At 50.5% G+C, this 20,828-nt stretch overlaps 1 protein-coding gene across 2 annotated transcripts in view; it reads left to right on the top strand.

Moving 5' to 3' along the window:
• Positions 1-5,054: 5,054 nt before the first annotated feature.
• The window catches only part of APBB2 (amyloid beta precursor protein binding family B member 2), a 233,284-nt gene continuing 217,510 nt past the window's right edge, over positions 5,055-20,828 (top strand). For both annotated transcript variants that reach the window (XM_012766080.3, XM_012766083.3), the window contains exon 1: positions 5,055-5,279. The gene's annotated coding sequence lies outside the window, so the exon portion shown is untranslated. The remainder of the gene's footprint in view (positions 5,280-20,828) is intronic.

Consider the following 20,828-nt stretch of genomic DNA (forward strand, 5'->3'; position numbering starts at 1 on the left):
TGTGAACTAAAATAAAATTTTAAGGCTCACCCCCCCTCCCCCATCGGCTGACTGAATGGACCTCCTCGAGGCCAAAGCAATATCCTAAAACTAAATTGTCTGCCTCAAGGAGGGAGGTCAGACAGGCCTCATCATGCTCCCCTCCCTTCTTAGGGACATCCTTTGTGACCCATTAACAGGCCTAAGGGTATGCAAGACACACCTGCAGGTCCTCAATTTACACAATAAATCTATGTCCCCTGGCTTGTCTCTGAGAACAGCTCCTTATGTTGAAACATTCCAAGCCTTTAGACAAAGCTTCATGTCTTTAACCAATTACAAGCCAAAGAATCTTTTTTTTTTTTTTTTTTTTTTTGGAGACAGAGTCTCACTCTTGTTGTCCCGGCTAGAGTACCATGCGTGGTGTCAGCATAGCTCACAGCAACCTCAAACTCCCCGGCTCAAGCAATCCTCCTGCCTCAGCCTCCCTAGTAGCTGGAACTATAGGCATGTGCCACCACCTCTGGCTAATTTTTTCTATATATTTTTAGTTGGCCAATTAATTTCTTTCTATTTTTAGTAGAGACGGGGTCTTGCTCTTGCTTAGGCTGGCTTTGAACTCCTGAGCTCAAACTATCCGCCAGCCTCGGCCTTCCAGAGAGCTAGGATTACAGGCGTAAGCCACCACCACCGGCCTATTTTTTCATTCCTTAAACATGAGTCTAAATTTTGGCTTTGGCAGCAGGACTCAGGCACACAGGGCTTCACCATTTCTTAACAATATTGCCTATAACTTTTTGAGTTCCATATTGTGGGCCAACACTGTCCTCATTATTTCTAATCTAAACAATTATACTTTCTATTTGAGCTCTTGCCTAGTCTGCGGAAGAGCAAGGACTATAACCCTGGTCTTTTCTTATCTGTACTCTTAACCCTTATTCGATGCTGCCTTGCTCTCTGGTTAAGAAAGACTTTTGAGGCTTGTGGAAGGACAGAGGGAGAGATTCAAGAAGAGGCTCTTTGATTCTAGAAGACGCCTGGTCCTGTAAAGTTCACCTCTACATATAAAGTTTTTTTTTTTTTTTCCAAGCCGTTGAACGGGCGACGTATTCTACCGGCCATCTTGGTTGTGGCAACTCCAATGCCTTTGATTTTTTTTTTCTGTGACGACAGCCAAGGGAATTAGGCAAAACCGCCCGGCCCGTTTTTTGGAGGAGCTGAGCAACTCCCCAGGTGAGGAGTGCTGCTCTCCTGCCTGCCAGGTCCAGGCCGTGGACACCTCCGAGCGCGGCCTCCTTCCTCATCCCACTCAAGCCAAAGAATCTTTAAACCCACCTATAACCTATAAGCCCACCTTACAGATGCCCCACCTTTTTGGGCCAAGCCAATGTATGCCTCCCACGTATTGATTTATGACTTTACCTGTAACCCCCTATCGCCCTGAAATGTATAAAACCAAACTGTGATCCTGCCACAGCGAGTCCACTTGCTCAAGGCTTCTTGGGAGCGGCTCCAGGTCATGGTCCTCAAATTTGGCTCAGAATAAACTTCTTCCAAATATTTCAGAGTTTGGATTTTTCCGTCCACAGGTGTTTGCATACATTAATTTTGTTTTTTCCTTAGATTGAAGTTTTAAGAAATCTGAGTTCAAGCACTGGTTCTGCCCCTGATTTGTCTGTTTAAGGAAGGAAAAAAATCATTTATATTTCTGAGCCACACAGAGGAAAATGTCATCTGTGAAATCCAAGAGTTGATCTAGATTTGATGGTCTCTTAAGTATCTTTCCAAATAAAAATCATTGGATCTGTCTCCTTCCCCACACTTTGGTTTTAAAAGACATAAAGAGATAATTTTTATATATTGTTCACGGCGTTTCCTTCCATGTTTTTTTTTTAAAACCATGCTCTTGGAATATTCTTGGAATATCTTATTTCCTTGGAAAACAATTCATGGGTGGTGAGTCAGCAGGAAGGAAGAAACCGACTCACAATAGATATCAAAATTGCATGACTTAGAGAAATGAGAAATTCCCTCTCGGTGGGAAGGAGAGAAAACGCACGTTGCAAGGCTGAGGAGGGAAGGAAGCAAAGGAAGGTGAAAAGACTCCCCCCAGACCCTGTCTGTCCCCTCGGGCCAGAGATAATTGAGGGAATTTCCTCCTGCATTTTCCCTGCTCTGGAGGGCAACCGCCCCACTTCCGGGCGGAACGCAAAGCGCGGCCCCCCGCCCGGGGCGCGGCCGGGCGGGGAGGAGAGACGGACCCAGCTTGCGGGCCCGCGGCCGGAAGAGGGCGCGGAAGCGCTTCCTGGGTGAGCGCTCCGTCCGGGCCGCTTCCGGGGGGCGGATTGCATCAGGTGTGGAGCCCGGCGGCACCGCCCCGGCCCAACCTGGCGGCCACTGCGCCTGCGCGTGCCGCGCCGCGCCGCCCCGCCGCCGCCGCGGACTCCACCGCGGGTTTTCCTCGTCTCCTCCGGAGGGGCGGGCGCGGCTCGCTGCCCCGGGACCCCGGAGAGGCTGGGGCGGCCGGGCGGGGCCCCAGGGACCCGCGGGAATGGAGGCTGCGGGAGGAGGACAGGCCCGCGAGGCTGGGGGCCGGTGGGGCGCTGCTGCGGTCGGCGGCGCGGCGTCCCGGGCCGAGGTCCTCGCCTCTCTGGGCCTGAAGGACGGAGACGAGCCCGCAAGGACCTCCAGCTCCTGGAGGCTGGGTCCCCTCCACGGTCCGCAGCCCCCCTAGGCGGACTCGGGCTGCATAGATGCCGCCCCAAGGGGGAGCACTCCTTGGATTTCCGGGCATTGCTCTGTGGCTGCAGAGGCCTGCTTCCTCCTTCCTGCAGGAACAGGGTCGTTGGCCTGCAGCTGGGCCTGCGGGAAATCCCTGCTCCTTGCAGACGTTATGGGGGTGCAAAGCTGGAAACCCCTCTTCCCCGGGGCAGCGCCCCCCGCTCATGCCTGCCCTGTTTCCCTGAAAATGAGACGGGGTTTTATCTTTATTTTTCCTCCAGAAGACGCCCTAGGGCTTATTTTCGGGGGATGTGTTATTTCTTTTAAGTACGGCACAACCATCTGCATTGATTCAAACAGAGTGAAGTCATCTTCTTCTGGAACATCATCCTCACTCTCCAAACCCCGAATCCCATCCTGAATCTCTTGCGACTCTATTTCCTTTAGCACCACTGGCCCAGATCTCTCCTGTGGATGAGAAGGGCTGCTCGTGTTCTTTCCCGCTCCGCGAGGACACGCATGGGTTGTGCAGATGCGTTGCGCAGCCACGCCCGTCACTAGGGCTGATTTTCGGGGTAGGGCCTCTATTGTGCACATGCTTAGACATCCTGCTGGGGCTTGTTTTATGGGCAGGTCTTATTTTCAGGGAAACACAGTAATAACCCCACTCCGAGTCTGCACACGGGCCTTGCTCTACACCCATCAGCAGCACCTGTGCACCCTCGTTGGGCGCTCCACCTGTCCAAGGAGCGTTCTGAGCGATTCCTTGACGGGTGCCTGTCACCCTGGGGTGCTGGGGACCCCCTGAAGGCAGGGGGTGGGTTTTTTTTTTTTTTTTTTTGAGACAGAGTCTCGCTGTGTTGCCTGGCTAGAGTGAGTGCCGTGGCGTCAGCCTAGCTCACAGCAACCTCAAACTCCTGGGCTCAAGCAATCCTCCTGCCTCAGCCTCCCGAGTAGCTGGGACTACAGGCATGTGCCACCATGCCCGGCTGATTTTTTTTTCCTATATATATTAGTTGTACAATTAATTTCTTTCTATTTTTAGTAGAGACGGGGTCTCGCTCTTGCTCAGGCTGGTTTCAATCTCCTGACCTCAGCAATCCGCCCGCCTCGGCCTCCCAGAGTGCTAGGATGACAGGCGTGAGCCACCGTGCCTGGCCTAGGGGTTGGGCTTCTTAATTCACCTCCATTCCCAGGCCTAACTCGAGACCTGTGGACCCTCAATACATTCAACAGATTAATAAAGATTAAGGGCATTCCCACCCCGCTGGGTAGAGTCCTCGCATGGAGAATAAGGAAGGGTGGGAGTGAGTTCGCTCTTTGGGGTCGCACGTGTGGCCGCCTGTGCCTGTCTGTGCGTGCGCAGGCTCTCAAAGTGTGGTGGGCAGACCCGCAGCGTCAGCGTCACGTGTCCCGGGGGCTTGTCACACACAGGCATGATCCGGGCGCCCCTCGGAGGAGACCCAAGCGCTGAGACGCAGCAGCCCCAGCAGGCCCTCTTGCAGGCGACCCTGGTTCAGGCTGTAGCGTGACAGCCACGGCCCTGGCGAAGAGCAAACCCTAAGGATGCTTTTGGGGGTGTCTGGGGCGCAGAGCACTGCTCACCACTTCCTGAGCCGTTCCCACTCTGATCAGGGCCTCGCTCCTTTGCGCAGTTGACAAACCGCAAATGCGTAGAGTTTAAATTGTAAATTGCAATTTGTGAATCGAATTGCAAACTCGAAATTGTGAATTCGAGTTATGGGTGATGGCATCCTGGTGGGTGAAAAAGGAAACCGTGCTTTTCTTCTCCTGCGGGCCTGTTTCTTCTCCCCTGGTGTCGTTCTGTTGTGCTTTCCGGATCAAAGAACAGTGTGTGCGTGTGTGTGCGTGTGCTTGTGCGTGTGTGCGCGCGCCCCTGCGTATCCCCGGGGGGTGGGGAGAGGAGGCAGAAGGAAGGAGGAGGTCTCGCCCACACCTTGCAGTTAGCCTGTTGGCCTGAGTGGGTGTGGGCACCTCTCTCTCGTTTGGGGACGTTTTCCCGCTGGCAAGAGAATGCGGACATGCAGGAGGAAAGCTGGGAATAAGGTCACCAACTGCGCTTTGGTGCGGACAGATGCCAGGGCACGCGGAGGGCACCCCCAGGCGCCAGGGCGCTCGCACCTCCAGCCGTTGGGGCTCCGTCTGCACCCGTGGCCTCCCCACGGGCTCCGCCGGCGACGCGGGGGACGCGCTGTCCCCAAGCCCGGCAGCCTCCACCTGCAGGGGTAGAGCTGGGAGCGCGGCCCGCCCCCTCCGCCCGGCCCCCGCCCCCGCCCCCGGCACCGCCTTTCTCCGGCTGGGCCTCCGCCCCGCCGGGCCCCGCAGCCTCCCTTTACGCAGCCGCCGCCAAATCCTGGAGAAGTGGAATCTCGCCGGCGCCGCTCCCTGCGCTGGACCGGCGGGGCGGCGCTGGGCATGCTCAGTCGCCGAGCCCGGTCCGGTCTCCAGTAGGAAGATCGCGCGCTGCACCCGCGGCCGATCCGGGCGCTCCCGGGAGGGCGAGACTCGGGCAGAGCCGCCACGCGCCGGAGCCGAGGCGATCGCCGCGCGCCCCGCTGGTGAGCCCCGCTCCCTTCCTCGCCTTTGCCCCGGGGATCGCGGCAGCCGGGGGTGCCGGGGCGAGACCCGGGCAGCGGCAGCGGCGTGCGCGCTGGTGGCCGCGGGTGGCCCCGGCGGCTGCTGCTGCTCTCTCTCTCTCTCTGCCCCCGGCTCCGGGGCTTCCCGTGCCACGGCCGCCCGCTCGGCCGCGGCCACAGATGCAGCAGCTGCGGCTGCATCTGCAGCGACGCCCGCCGCGGGGTCCCGTGCGCCCCGCGCCCGCGCCGCAGGGCCGGTGGCGCGGCGACTGCGGGCGCCCTCCTCGCCTCCCATCCCTCCTCGCCTCCCATCCCTCTCCCCTCGGCAGCCCGGGCTCGGCAGGGCCTGGGGCGGGGAGACCGGGCTGGAGGCGGCGCGCCCGGGTGGGGACTGCGGAGGGACGGCGAGGGTGGGCGCCCGCCGGCGGGGAAGAGCGCACGCCCCCTTGCCTGGCACCGGCCTGACACCGGCCTGCGCGCTCCTGCCGGGGAGTTGCGGCCGGGGCGGCTCCTCGGCGACCAAGCCTCTGAGCGATGGAAAGGGGAGAAAAGTTCATTTCCCTCCCCGGGAGGCAGGGAGAGCGTTTAGCCAGAAAATGGCTGTGCGAAGAGGGGGGACCGAATCGGGGAAACTGATCCCCGGGTCTCCGAAATCCCCTCCGCCGCCCGCCGGGCGGGATGGAGGTGGCCGCTGGAAAGGACATTTGTGCGGTCAGGGAGAGCAGAGCCGGACGGAGCGAGGGACGCCCAGGCCCGCAGGCGCCGCCGGGGAAGGTGTTCCCGACGTCGGGCCGGGAGGTCTGGCACTAAGAAGGGTCGGAGAGCCGAGGGGGCGAGCGAGCGAGCGTGGGACTGGAATTAAAACCAAAAAATAAAAAAAAAAGGAGAAATCAGATTTGGAGTTTGGGAGTCAAGCTGTGCGCAGTGTTAGAGCCAGGGCTGCCGCTGAGGCTTTTGGGTGGGTTGAGGGGTTCGGGGAGGCCCCAACTGAGAGAAGAAGAAGAAGGTCAGTGTTGGAAGCTCCAAGGAGACTGGGCTGCCCAGGGGTCACTTTGTGTATAAGCCCCCCAGCCCCCCTGGCTTTTTACATCGTGCCTGGTGACTTAAGGAGAATACCTTAAAGGATTGGCATAAGTGATGCCCAGCATTGGCCAATTTGGATTCCAAGAAATGGGGAAACTTTGTGAGGTTGGCATGGGTTTGTCATTCGTTTTAAATATTTCGCTGATTTTTTTAAAAAAAGGAAGCAGTGGCAGTCCGGTTTCCTGCTGTCTTTGGCTTTTGCTCTCTTAAATCTTGTATTATTATTGTTTGTTTGTTTTTTCTTGTCATGGATGTATATTTCAAATCTTGTCCTCAAATAGCCGTGATACTTGAAGAGTATCGGAATATATGTAAGCTGGCTTTTCGGGAACAGACGGAATCCTGGAAAAGAGGGATTTCTTTATGGGCTTAGGTAGCGGTCTTGCCATGTTTTCAGTTTGGAGCTCGAAAGCAGTATTTGTTCAGCAGTTGTGTATCATAACTTGGAGAATTCTATAATAGGAATGACGTCGTCATTTTTGTTGGTTTGTTTGTTTTGTTGAGACAGAGTCTCACTCTGTTGCCCCAGGCTAGAGTGCCGTGATGTCAGCCTAGCTCACAGCAACCTCCAACTCCTGGGCTCCAGGGATCCTCCTGCCTCAGCCTCCCGAGTAGCTGGGACTACAGGCATGCACCACCATGCCCGGCTAATTTTTTCTATATATTTTTAGTTGGCCAATTAATTTGTTTCTACTTTAGTAGAGATGGGGGGAGGGGTCTCGCTCTTGCTCAGGCTGGTTTCGAACTCCTGACCTTGAGCTATCCTCCCGCCTCAGCCTCCCAGAGTGCTGGGATGACAGGCATGAGCTACTGCGCCCGGCCCCCACGTCGTTTTGAAAGGATAATGTTTGTCAGGAGGATGAGGGACCCTCCAGACTGGGGGATGCTGAAAGAACACAGGTGGCTATAGAGTACTATGGGCTGGCCTTCCTTGATGGGGGGACATGTGAGATTTCTATTTGCTGTCCTTTTGCTATCCATGTCCTGCTATAGGACCCTGAAAAGTCACCCACCATCTTCATGAACCTGGAATATGATTATGTTCTTAGATATTTGCTCAGAGTCTTTGAGAAGGGTCTCTATAAAGTTGAGATCCTTTCCCAAGGAAGATTTTTATGTCCTATGCTTTTATTCCCTCTTCTCGATTGGATACTATTTATTTATTTATTTATTTTTTGAGACAGAGTCTTGCTTTGTTGCCCAGGCTAGACTGAGTGCCGTGGTGTCAGCCTAGCCCACAGCAACCTCAGACTCCTGGGCTCAAGCGATCCTGCTGCCTCAGCCTCCCAAGTAGCTGGGACTACAGGCATGCGCCACCATGCCCGGCTAATTTTTTCTATATATATTAGTTGGCCAGTTAATTTCTTTCTATTTATAGTAGAGACGGGGTCTCGCTCTTGCTCAGGCTGGTTTCGAACTCCTGACCTCGACCAATCCGCCCTCCTCGGCCTCCCAGAGTGCCAGGATTACAGGCGTGAGCCACCTCGCCCGGCCTCGATTGGATACTTCTAACTGAATCATTCACCTTTAAGGAGATGGCACCATCCGGCTTTCTGAGACTTTTATAATTAGTAGCAGTTGCAAAGCTTGATGAGCTAAAGTGTGAAGGAGTGGTATTTTAATTTAGCTGGACTACCATGAGTACTGGCTACAAAATTACGGGGGGATGGAGGGGCGGAAAAGAGTGTTACATGTTGCAAGAATCCACATGTGCAAACATAAGACTATTTTAAAAACCGCTACTCTTTTTAGGTCCTGTTTCAACTTTTTGGTTAGTGTTTTCTTTTCCTTGCTACCGTTTCTTTCCACCAGAAAAACAAAACGTCAAATTATTTTCCCGTTCCAGCAGGGATACCGAAAGCCTCACAGTAATATTGGATTAGTGTTACGTTGATTACTTTGATGACTGGATATATAAATTTATTTTTTAAGGAAAATGGAATGTTATGTTTCTGGCTTTTTCAGTTACATTTTATTTATTTATTTATTTTGAGACAGAGTCTCACTCTGTTGCCCAGGCTAGAGTGAGTGCCCTGGCCTCAGCCTAGCTCACAGCAACCTCCAACTCCTGGGCTCAAGCGATCCTCCTGCCTCAGCCTCCCAAGTAGCTGGGACTACAGGCATGCGCTACCATGCCCGGCTAATTTTATATATATATATTACTTGGCCAATTAATTCTTTCTATTTATAGTAGAGACGGGGTCTCGCTCTTGCTGAGGCTGGTTTCGAACTCCTGACCTCGAGCGATCCGCCCGCCTCGGCCTCCCAGACTGCTAGGATTACAGGTGTGAGCCACCTCGCCCGGCCCTGTCCAGATTTCAAAACTGTTTTGTGTTCGTTTATTTTCAAGAGTGTCGTGCTACCAACACATAAATAAAACCGAATGCAAGGGAGAGCAATCCAGATTGCCCGTGTCTCATTTTAGCGCGTGTTATTAGTGTGTAGTCTGCAGGTTGGTCTGTGCTGCTGGCATTTCTCTCTGCTGGAATGGTTTCTCAGAGGCAGAGCGACAGATTCTCCGTAATAAAAGGTCTGGTGGGATTTGGAGGCACAACCACTATCCAGGGAGTCAGAAGATTTGCCCCTGGGGTTGGCTCATCCCTTACTTTAATTCACCGTGTAACCTTGGAAAAGTGAGTGCACTTCTCTGGGCCTCAGTTTTTCCATCTGTAAAATGGGAGAGTTGCAGTCACCCTATGGGTGTCTATACGGGCCTTCTTAACCCTGTGCGGAGGGCTGTGATGCAGGCATTTGAGGAGGGAGGTCTTCGTTTAGAGCTGGCATCCTCAAACTATGGCCCGAGGGCCACATGCGGGCTGCCTAGCACATTTATCTGGACCTCTGGATGTTTTTGCCGCCGCTGCCTGTCCTGCTTAGCAGCCGACTCGTCCCGGGCCCACAGTGCGCACTCTCCAGCGGTCTGAGTGGCAGCGAACTGGCCCCCTGTTTAAAAAGTTCAAGGACCCCTGATTTAGAGCATTAGATGAAGCTGACGCTGGGTTTCCCTAAACCTGGCCTGTGACTGCTTTGCCCTTCCCTTGTTGGCCAATTCCCACCTCCCTTTTAGTTTTCGTTAGTTATAAAACGGCTGTCATAAAATTAACTCTTTGTAACCAGTCCAGCCAGGAGATGAAGTAATGGTTGGATTTGGGTAAGGTGTATTAGATACTCGAAAGCATTTCATAGCATTCCCTCCCTCCCTGTGGGCCAGGCTGGAGTGCAGTGGTGCAGTCCTGGGCTCAAGCCATCCTCCTGCCTCAGCCTCCCCAGTAACTAGGACTATAGGCACGTGCCATCATGCCCGGCTAATTTTTAAACATTTTTTTGTACCGTGTTTCCCCAAATATAAGACCTACCCATAAAATAAGCCCTAGCGGGATTTGTAAGCATTTGCGAAATAGAAGCCCTACCCCGAAAATCAGCCCTAGTGAGGGGCGTGGCTGTGCAGCACATCTGCACAACCCATGCGTGTCGTCGCGGAGCGGGAAAGAACACGAGCAGCCCTTCTCATCTGCCCCGTCGTAACAGCTGCTGTCCCAGAGGTGACCGGATAGGTGCGGGCAGCCCCACCAACAAGGTCGCCTCCCCCTGTCGGGTCCCGGCCATCCTGTGCGTGCTGCAAGCTGAGGCTTTGAGGGGAAAATAACACATCCCCTGAAAATGAGCCCTACTAGGGTGTCTTCTGGAGGAAAAATAAATACAAGACCCTGTCTTATTTTTGGGGAAACACAGTACTTGTCATTAGTGGATCATGAGGGTTTTTTGTGGTTTTTTTTTACCTGACACTCTATGACGGCAGAGAGCAAAGCAACCAGTGCTCTTTGATGTTTTTAGTGCACTTGGCTTTCAACATGCTCACAAAACTCAAGTCCTATTTACCTTTAAGTGAGGCAGATGAGGGGTAGCAGCCGGAGCTGTTACCCCGTGTAAACAGGTGACAATAAACAGACAATGCTGCTAGTGCCTCAGATCATAACCAGGCTCCAGGCTTCTTGGACCCCTGTTGGGAGTGGGACACGGGACTCCAAAACGTTAGAGGAGAGTTTCGAGGGAGGAAGGGCATAGAGGGTGGAAGGTCAGGTCGTTACAACCTGGCAAGAAGGAAGAAGCCTGGATTCGTTTAAAGGCATGAGAGGTCTCTGGGTGTAGAATAACAAGAGACATCCGCTTTCTATACAATCTATTCCCATGATGTTGGAATCTCATCAAGTCTTCTGTGATGGACATGCATTTTTTTTTTTTTTTATAATCAGGAAAAAAAAAATCCCAAGGTATAATTTATGGGTATATAAAATGTACTGATTCGCATGGACAAAGATGGGAAGAGAACGTGGAGGAAAATGGGTGGCGTAGGGGGATCGATTCAAGGTTTTCTTTATTTTGGGCTGTTGACTTGACCGGGGTTATAAGTACAGTTAACTGTTCTCTCCTTTTCCTCCTGCGGAAATTTATGCAATATTGTGTCTGCTAGGCAAAATAATAACCAACGTTTCTGAGGTGTAACCCTGCCGGCACGCATGCTTCAGGAATGCTTGGAGCCGGAGGAAGAGCATTGTTGTTGCTTTTCTTTTCTTTTTTTTTTTTTTTCTCAAGTTGACTGTAAAGAATGCAGAGCTTTGAAACTGAGCTGGGGGGAGAGGTGTGCATTTTAGGAGGTCAAGGGTGGAGAGAATTTGCAGAGTTCCAGAGAGGGAAGGGAAATGCCATTGTTGGGGAAGGAAGGCTTGGCATCAGCAGGGCTAGGGGGTGTGGCGTGCCCAGAATGAGAGCTGGGTTTCCACACGATGTGTGCCGTGTTTCCCCGAGAACAATACGTTCACTCAACACCGAACTCAGCTGAGGCAGGGTCTGTGAATTCAGGTGGGCACAGATACCTCGGGAAGAAGCACCGATCCAGCCTCAGGGTCTTCAGGTTAGCTAACGAGAACCTCATGTCCTCCCCGAGAACCAAGGTCTCTCCCTACCTTTTCCGGGTCGCTAATGAAGAGAGACGTGCGTTGGCTGACACCCAGAGACATCACTTGTTCATTCTTTCGTTCAGCCAAATGTTTCTTGAGTATATGCTTTGTGCCAGGCACTGAGGGACTGCTGGTGGGAAATCTCCGCCATGGCAAATCAAGCCTTTGGCTGCCCATTCCCAGCTCTCCTTAACTCAGCAGCCTGTTTCTCCAACCCGGCATCTAGGATTTGCCACTTCCTCTGTAAGGGAACGAGGGGTCTGGACTTTCGTGCATCTCTGTAGCACCAGTTCTCCAACGGGGCAGTTTTGTCCACCAGGGAACATCTGGTGATGCCTGGTGACATTTGGTTGTTGGGACCACGGAGGGAGAGGCTACTGGCACCTAGTAAATAGAGGCCGTGGTGGTGACACCAAACCACCTACGGTGCATGTTGTGCAGCATTGCCCTGTAAGGAAGTTCCCTGTATCCCCGAAAATAAGACCCGCTCATAAAATAAGCCCCAGCAGGGTTTCTGAGCATGTGCGCAATAGAAGCCCTACCCCGAAAATAAGCCCTAGTGATGGGCGTGGCTATGAAAATCAGCCCCAGTGGTGGGCGTGGCTATGAAAATCAGCCCTAGTGATGGGCGTGGCTATGAAAATCAGCCCTAGTGACGGGCGTGGCTGCGCAGCGCATCTGCACAACCCATGCGTGTCGTCGCGGAGCGGGAAAGAACACGAGCAGCCCTTCTCATCCGCCCCGTGAGAGCTCTAGTGCTCCACAGGAGAGATCGGGGCCAGTGGTTCTAAAGGAAACAGAGTCGCAAGACATTCAGGATGGGATTCGGGAGTTTGGAGAGTGAGGATGATGTTCCAGAAGAAGACGACTTCACTCTATTGGAATCAATGGAGATGGTTGTACTGTACCTAAAAAACAAAATAACGCATGCCCTGAAAACAAGCCCTAGGGTGTCTTCTTGAGGAAAAATAAATATAAGACCCCGTCTTATTTGGGGGGAAACACGGTAGCAGGGGTTTGGTGGTTAAGACCCAGACTCTTAGTGTTCCAGTACTGGTCTGCAATTTAATAGTTGTATGAACAAGGGGAGTAGAATTCTCCTTGGACAATAGACTCGCACAGTGCCTCAGTTGCCTCATTGACAAATAGGAATACTAATGGTGCCTGTAAAGTATGGTTGTTATCAAGATATCATGAGTTAATATAGGATAAGGGCTTACAACAGTACTTGGCATGAAATAAGACCTTAACCATTATTATTTTTATTTAGTTTTAAACAAAGTCTTTACCTTTTGACTCCAAAGAGCTTGGGTTGGGAGAATCCAGGGCAGCTGAGCTTGTGAGTACCACCTCTGAGTATGTTTTGGAGTAAGAATTGGCCGTTGTTTTTATGATTCTCTCGTTTCTTTTTGTCCATTGGGGTTTTTTTGTTGTTGTTGTTTTTGTTTTTTTTGAGACAGAGTTTCGCTTTGTTGCCCGGGCTAGAGTGAGTGCCGTGGCGTCAGCCTCGCTCACAGCAACCTCCAACTCCTGGGCTCAAGCGATCCTCCTGCCTCAGCCTCCTGAGTAGCTGGGACTACAGGCATGCGCCACCACGCCCGGCTCATTTTTTCTATATATATTAGTTGGCCAATTAATTTCTTTGTATTTATAGTAGAGACGGGGTCTCGCTCTTGCTCAGTCTGGTTTCGAACTCCTGACCTCGAGCGATCCTCCTGCCTGGGCCTCCCAGAGTGCTGGGATGACAGGCATGAGCCACCGCGCCCGGCCGTCCATTGGTTTTATTTTCCACTGCTTCCACCTCTTGATCCTAGGGCTCTCAGTAGCTTTGCTTTTCATCCTTTTTCCCAGGGACCCAAATTTATGCCCTTAGTGAGCTTCCCCCAGAGGGCTGAGAATTATATTTATGATTTTCCTTAGCTCCGTCTATTTTGGGAATGGTGAGAAAACGGGAAGCGGGTCATCGGGGGAGATGCCGCATTGCTGCCTGATGTTCCTATGGCTCCCTTCTCTGTAAATTTCCTGAAGGATTGAGAGGCAGGTGGTAGTACCTGCTTAGTAACTGTTCCCCCTGCACCTACCGCCTCCACCACCAGGTTAGGTTCCGGCTGCTTCCAAAATACCTCCAACTGGGTCACGGCGTGATCTGCCTGCTTGGAATCATTTCTAAAAAAAAAAAATCAAAGCAAACGCGTTGACACAGCAGGATTTGAAATGTTTGCATCCTTTGCTTTGAGGCTTTGCAGTTATTCTGAAAACAAAAAGAGAGTTAACTGTACTCGCTCACCCAGGAATGAGTCAACTCAACTTGTTACCACCTCAGTTAGGTGGCGTTCTCGCTGTGGCCTCCAATCCTGTCTTATTTTCACCTTGTGAAAGAGCTCGGGACTGTGGTCCTTCCTGATTTTCCACAGGGAGGTGAGCTTTGCTGGATTCCACTCCACAGACCAGGTTTATTGTTGGGTTCCCATCACGAAATTGACTCCGAAAGAGTTTCATTCAGTGTTTTGAATGGTATCCACAGACTAGAGAGAAATTAAGAAGTTCCAGGCTGGGCGAGGCGGCTCACGCCTGTCATCCTAGCTCTCTGGGAGGCCGAGGCGGGACGATCACTTAAGGTCAGGAGTTCGAAACCAGCCTGAGCAAGAGCGAGACCCCGTCTCTACTATAAATAGAAAGAAATTAATTGTCCAACTAAAAATATACATATAGAAAAAATTAGCCGGGCACGGTGGCGCATGCCTGTGGTCCCAGCTACTCGGGAGGAGGCTGAGGCAGGAGGATGGCTTGAGCCCAGGAGTGTGAGGTTGCTGTGAGTGAGGCTGATGCCACGGCACTCACTCTAGCCGGGTGATTGAGTGAGATTCTGTCTCAAAAAAAGAAAAAAATAAGTTGTCACATCTTTCTAAAACCTTTCCTGTGACATAGCCGTCTCTCTCTGAATGAGAGCAGTGGCCCCCTGGCTTGTCCGGCTCTGTCACTCCATGTGGCTTCCCCATGTTGGGCGCTCTTCCAAATGCCACAGGTGGAAACCGACCAGGACGGCCACTCCTGCCCCTGCTCGGAGCTCGGTCCACAGAGAAAGGCTGAGGAACCAACTGAGACACGGTGTGCTGTGTGTTCTTGGGGCGTCTCCGAGCAGCGCCTGACCCAGGTGGGTGGCGGGGGTGTCAGGCAAAACTTCCAGAAGCAGAGATTGCTCAGGCCATGGCACCCCAGGCTGACACCTCCACCTCTGTTGCTGCTCGGGGCATCTTTTCTTTGTTTTGTTTTTTTGAGACACAGTCTCACTCTGTCACCCAGGCTAGAGTGAGTGCCATGGCGTCAGCCTTGCTCACAGCAACCTCAATCTCCTGGGCTCAAGCGATCCTCCTGCCTCAGCCTCCCGAGTAGCTGGGACTACAGGCATGCACCACCACGCCCGGCTAATTTTTTGTATGTATATTTTTAGTTGGTCAATTAGTTTCTTTCTATTTATAGTAGAGACGGGGTCTCGCTCTTGCTCAGGCTGGTTTCCAACTCCTGACCTTGAGCGATCCTCCCGCCTCGGCCTCCCAGAGTGCTGGGATGACAAGCGTGAGCCACAGTGCCTGGCCTCTCGGGGCATCTTGACCCTCCAGCTTCTGCCTGTAGTCCTGTTTCTGGCAGTACTGTGTTTCCCCGAAAATAAGACCTACCCATAAAATCAGCCCTGGCAGGATTTCTAAGCATTTGCGCAATAAAAGCCCTACCCCGAAAATCAGCCCTAGTGACAGGCGTGGCTGCGCAGCGCATCTGCACAACCCATGCGTGTCGTTGCGGAGCGGGAAAGAACACGAGCAGCCCTTCTCATCCGCCCCATGACAGCTCTAGTGCTCCACAGGAGAGATCGGGGCCAGTGGTTCTAAAGGAAATAAAGTCGCAAGAAATTCAGGATGGAATTTGGGGTTTGGAGAGTGAGGATGATGTTCCAGAAGAAGACGACTTCACTCTATTTGAATCAATGGAGATGGTTGTGCCGTACTTAAAAAAAAAAAATAACACATCCCCTGAAAATCAGCCCTGTCTTCTTGAGGAAAAATAAATAGAAGACCCTGTCTTATTGTCGGGGAAACACGGTAGCTTAAAGGTCATCCCCCTCTGAGTGCTTCAGAAAGGCCACCTGAGGGCTCATTACACTGCAGGCTGCCGGCCTCACCATCAGAGTTTCTGAATCTGCAGGTCTGTGGTGTGGCCTGAAGAAAGTTTGTGTTTCTAATGATCTCCCAGGTGCTGCTGCTGCTGAGGGTCCGGTCTGCATAGCTGGGAGACCAGGGTCTGACACGCTCACCCTGGGCTGGGAGACTGGTCCTTCTTGCTCCCACTGTGAGCTGCTACACACCCCAGTTAAATCACCCCTTTGTCTTCACACTGAATTGCAACTGTCTTCTTCCCTGGCTTCTGTCCTGGTCTGGCAGCCCCTTGAGGGATGGCACTGAGCTTCCTTGTGTTCCTAGTGTTTAGAAGTCCTTGGTCCTCAATAAAGCATCTGATGAAAAACGAATGTGTGAATGAAAAAGGACTTTATCACTGGAGACTGTCGTAAAATATGCACCAGAATATTTTCACCTTCTATTTTTTTTTTTCTGAGAGTTTATCCCCACTTATATGATATGGCTTGTAGCAATGGTGTTAATTTAATAAGGTTAGCATGAGTTTGGTCAACATGCAAGCCAGTTAACTTTGTGGTTTGGGGGGGGAGTCTAAATTCTAGAAAGCTCTTGGGGAGGAGGTCACTTTCTAAACATAAGTGTTGTTTCTGCAATGACTCAAAAATATCTAATTTTCTTGTAGTGGCTCAGTATGATCAAGTCAAGTCTGTGTAGAAAGAACAGAATCCAAAGGAAATGCAGATGGCATTTCGTCGAGCAGCTCGTAGCATGAACATGGCCTCTTTATTTGAAATAATAAATCATATTAAACTGAAATTAAGTTATAGTAAAAAAAAATCACATAACCAACTGTTTAAGTGATCATTTCTTTAGGCCACAGGAGGGATGCCTGAATACAATTCATCAATGTATTCACTCTGCAATTATTAATTCATTAATTAGAGAGCAATCAATCAATCAGAAATTAATCAATCAATTAATTAGATTAATTAGAGACAGGAAGTTTCACTATGTTGTCCTGGCTGGTCTTAACTCGTGGCCTCAAGTGATCCTCCTGCCTGGGCCTCCCAAAGTGCTGGGATTACAGGCCCAGCCCAGCCTGCAGATACTTATTGAGTGCCTACCCATTCTGTTCCCAGTAGGCCCTTAGGGGTGTGGCAACAAATAAAACACTCTCTGCTCTCTTGCTGGGAGGTGCTACCATGTGTCCCTGAAAATAAGACCTCCCCATAAAATAAGCCCCAGCAGGATGTCTAAGCATGTGCGCAATAGAAGCCCTACCCCGAAAATCAGCCCTAGTGACGGGCGTGGCTGCGCAGCGCATCTGCACAACCCAGGCTTGTCGTCCCGGAGCAGGAAAGAACAGGAGCAGCCCTTCTCATCCGCCCCGTGAGAGCTCTAGTGCTCCACAGGAGAGATCGGGGCCAGTGGTTCTAAAGGAAACTGAGTCGCAAGACATTCAGGATGGGATTCGGGGTTTGGGGAGTTAGGATGATGTTCTAGAAGAAGACAACTTAATTATACTTGAATCAATGGAGATGGTTGTACCGTCCTTAAAAAAAATAACACATGTCCTGAAAATAAGCCCTAGGGTGTCTTCTTGAGGAAAAATAAATATAAGACCCTGTCTTAAGGCCAGGCGCGGTGGCTCACGCCTGTAATCCTAGCACTCTGGGAAGCCTAGGTGGGCGGATTGCTCGAGGTCAGGAGTTTGAAACCAGCCTGAGCAAGAGCGAGACCCCGTCTCTACTATAAATAGAAAGAAATTAATTGGCCAATTAATATATATAGAAAAAATTAGCCGGGCATGGTGGCGTATGCCTGTAGTCCCAGCTACTCGGGAGGCTGAGGCAGGAGGATCGCTTGAGCCCAGGAGTTGGAGGTTGCTGTGAGCTAGGCTGACGCCACAGCACTCACTCTAGCCTGGACAACAAAGCGAGACTCTGTCTCAAAAAAATAAATAAATAAAAATAGAGACCCTGTCTTATTTTCAGGGAAACACGGCACTGTGGGCAGGGTCTCTGGGTGCCAAAGTTCAGGGGGGAAAAAAAAATCCTGCATTTGAATTAAATGGATTTCCAATGATTTGAGCAGAAAAATACAGGAACCAAGGGGCAGCAAAATTAACAGTCACTGCTCTTATTCATGAGACTTAGCAATTGGGTCAGTGTCATTTTCTAAAAATGCCTTATTTTTTTTCCCCAGGACTTGAGATTATTTCTACCAAAATAAATAAAGGAAGCTGTGCATTCCATCAGCTCACGTAGCCTTGCCTCATGATCAAAGTCACCTCCTTCTGACTCAAGTTTTTATTTCAGTTTAAATCATTTTCCTTTACTGGCTTTAGACCTTCCTGTTTTATACACAAACACACACACACATATTTATTTACAAGCTGCAAGTAGAAACAAGAAAAATAAGATGTGGAATGTTACTGAGTTTTTGTCCCCCACCCCTTTAGTTCTGAGAAGATGTGGATTTCTAGAAAAACTGATTTTTTAAAAAACTGAGGAGAATGTTGATTTGTGTCGTGTCTTTATTTCCTGTAAAGAAAACAGGATGTTCATTAGGTGATCTGGAGTGTGTCTATAAAGTTTTGCTTAACGTTTAGATGATTTTTTTTTGTACGAACATTTGTGAAAGTGTTGCCTTCTTTCTGCAGCACCAACTATTACAAATACAGTGGTGTCTCGGCAAGAACAATGTCGTTATCAGTGAAATTTCAGGCAGTTAAAACTTATTTGTACAAGAGAAGAGCTTGAGGGGTACGGGTTTTCATGAAAGCACATTTAATTGTCCTTAGTGTTGGCCTGATGGTTAATTTTTGAAATGCTTGCAGACACACCATTTCGATAGATGGTTAAGAAGATAAACAGTGCAATGTCCTGTTGTTATAATGTGAATGTTACGATGTGATACAGTTGTAAACAATGTGTTTGCAGGCCGGGCGGGGTGGCTCACGCCTGTCACCCCGGCACTGTGGGAGGCCGAGGTGGGAGGATCGCTTGAGCTCAGGAGTTTGAGACGAGCCTGAGCAAGAGCGAGACCCCATCTTTACTAAAAAAAAAAAAAAAGAAAGAAAGAAAGTAGTTGGGCAACTAAAAATATATAGAAAAATCTAGCTGGGCACGGTGGCGCATGCCTGTAGTCCCAGCTACTCGGGAGGCTGAGGCAGGAGGATCGCTTGAGCCCAGGAGTTGGAGGTTGCTGTGAGCTAGGCTGACGCCACGGCACTCTAGCCTGGGCAACAGAGTGAGACTCTGTCTCCAAAAAAAAAAAAATCTGTTTGCATAAAGATTTTGAGAAATTGAATGGAAATGAAAATAGGATGGTTCCTTGGTGGGATTGTGGATGTTTTTGTTGGCTTTCTCTCTTTTCTCCCCAAACAATCCTTAGTGTTTTTATATCCTGCTAGTCATGAGTAAGAGGGAAAAAAACAATTCCCATGTGTTCGTTTTTGTTTCTTCTAAAAGATGTGCGTTTCAGGGGTGTTTTTCTTTTCTTTTCTTTTCTTTTTTGGGGGGAGGCTATGTCTTTTCCAAAATCAGGGGTGTTTTTTCTTCAAGGAGACTAACTAGGAACAAAAAAACCCTGGCATTTTGCTACGTGAAATTGGCCAGTTACAAAAGGACAAATATTGTATGATTCCACTGACATGCGGTACCTTGAGGAGTCAGGACAGGAAATAGGAATGTCATTTGCGGGAAGCTGGGCGGAGGGGGGAGTGTAGAGTTATTGTTTAATAACAATACAGAGGTTTGGCAGGGGAAGACTGAAAAGATGTGAAAATCAGTGGTGGTGATGGTTGCTCAACACTTTGAATGTACCGTGTTTCCCTGAAAATAAGACCTATGCATAAAATAAGGATTTCTAAACATGTGTACAATAGCAGCCCTACCCCGAAAATCAGCCCTAGTGACGGGCGTGGCTGCGCAGCGCATCTGCACGACCCATGCGTGTCGTCGCGGAGCGGGAAAGAACACGAGCAGCCCTTCTCATCCGCCCCGTGAGAGCTCTAGTGCTCCACAGGAGAGATCGGGGCCGGTGGTTCTAAAGGAAATAGAGTCGCAAGACATTCAGGATGGGATTCGGGGTTTGGAGAGTGAGGATGATGTTCCAGAAGAAGACGACTTCACTCTATTGGAATCAATGGAGATGGTTGTACCGTACTTAAAAGAAAATAGCACATCCCCTGAAAATAAGCCCTAGGATGTCTTCTTGAGGAAAAATAAATACAAGACCCTGTCTTATTTTTGGGGAAACATGGTAGCTAATGCCACGCAACTGTGTACGTTGAAATGCTCAGAATGGCAGGCAGGGATTAATTTGCCCTGGACTAAAGTTTCCTGGGGGTGTGTTCTAACGCCTGTGCCTTACCCTAACCTTCCGCTTTGTCTGTCCCTTTTTCTAAAGAGACCACAGCCTTTGTGTCTGGACACATCTGGGTTGAAATTCAGGCCTTCCTCCGGCATGGGCGGGTGTAGGTGGCTACCTCCCGTGAATGGCTTTTTCTCCTGGAGCCACGGTTTCTCTGTCGATAAAGTTACCTTTAGTGTTACCTGCCTGGCCTTGTTGTGGAGGTTTACTGAGATAACAGGTGAAAACACTTGCTGTAAAGTTAGTGATCAAGATGTTTAGTTACTTTCTTGATTTCCTATTGAGGGTCATTAGGTTGACTAGGGCTAGGCATTCTTTTTTTTTTTTTTGAGACAGAGTCTCGCTTTGTTGCCTGGGCTAGAGTGAGTGCCGTGGCGTCAGCCTAGCTCACAGCAACCTCCAACTCCTGGGCTCAAGCGATCCTTCTGCCTCAGCCTCCCGAGTAGCTGGGACTACAGGCATGTGCCACCACGCCCAGCTCATTTTTTTCTATATATATTAGTTGGCCAATTAATTTCTTTGTATTTATAGTAGAGACGGGGTCTCGCTCTTGCTCAGGCTGGTCTCGAACTCCTGAGCTCGAGCCATCCTTCTGCCTCGGCCTCCCAGGTAGCTGGGACTACAGGCATGCGCCACCATGCCCGGCTATTTTTTTCTATATATTAGTTGGCCAATTAATCTCTTTCTATTTATAGTAGAGACGGGGGTCTCGCTCTTGCTCAGGCTGGTTTCGAACTCCTGACCTCGAGCAATCCGTCCGCCTCGGCCTCCCAGAGTGCTGGGATGACAGGTGTGTGAGCCACCGCACCCGGCCAGGGCTAGGCATTCTAAATTCACTCCACACTTGCCATTGAGCTACGGAAGGTGGTCCTTTATCAAAAAATTAGATATTATGTAGAATTCAAATATGACAAAGATACTTTTAAAAAAGGCTGATGGTGAGAGATTTGTAATAAGTACAGTTTCAGCATTCCGGATCTGAA

This window comes from Microcebus murinus, chromosome 26 (assembly GCF_040939455.1).
Source record: "Microcebus murinus isolate Inina chromosome 26, M.murinus_Inina_mat1.0, whole genome shotgun sequence".
Taxonomy (NCBI): Eukaryota; Metazoa; Chordata; class Mammalia; order Primates; family Cheirogaleidae; genus Microcebus; species Microcebus murinus.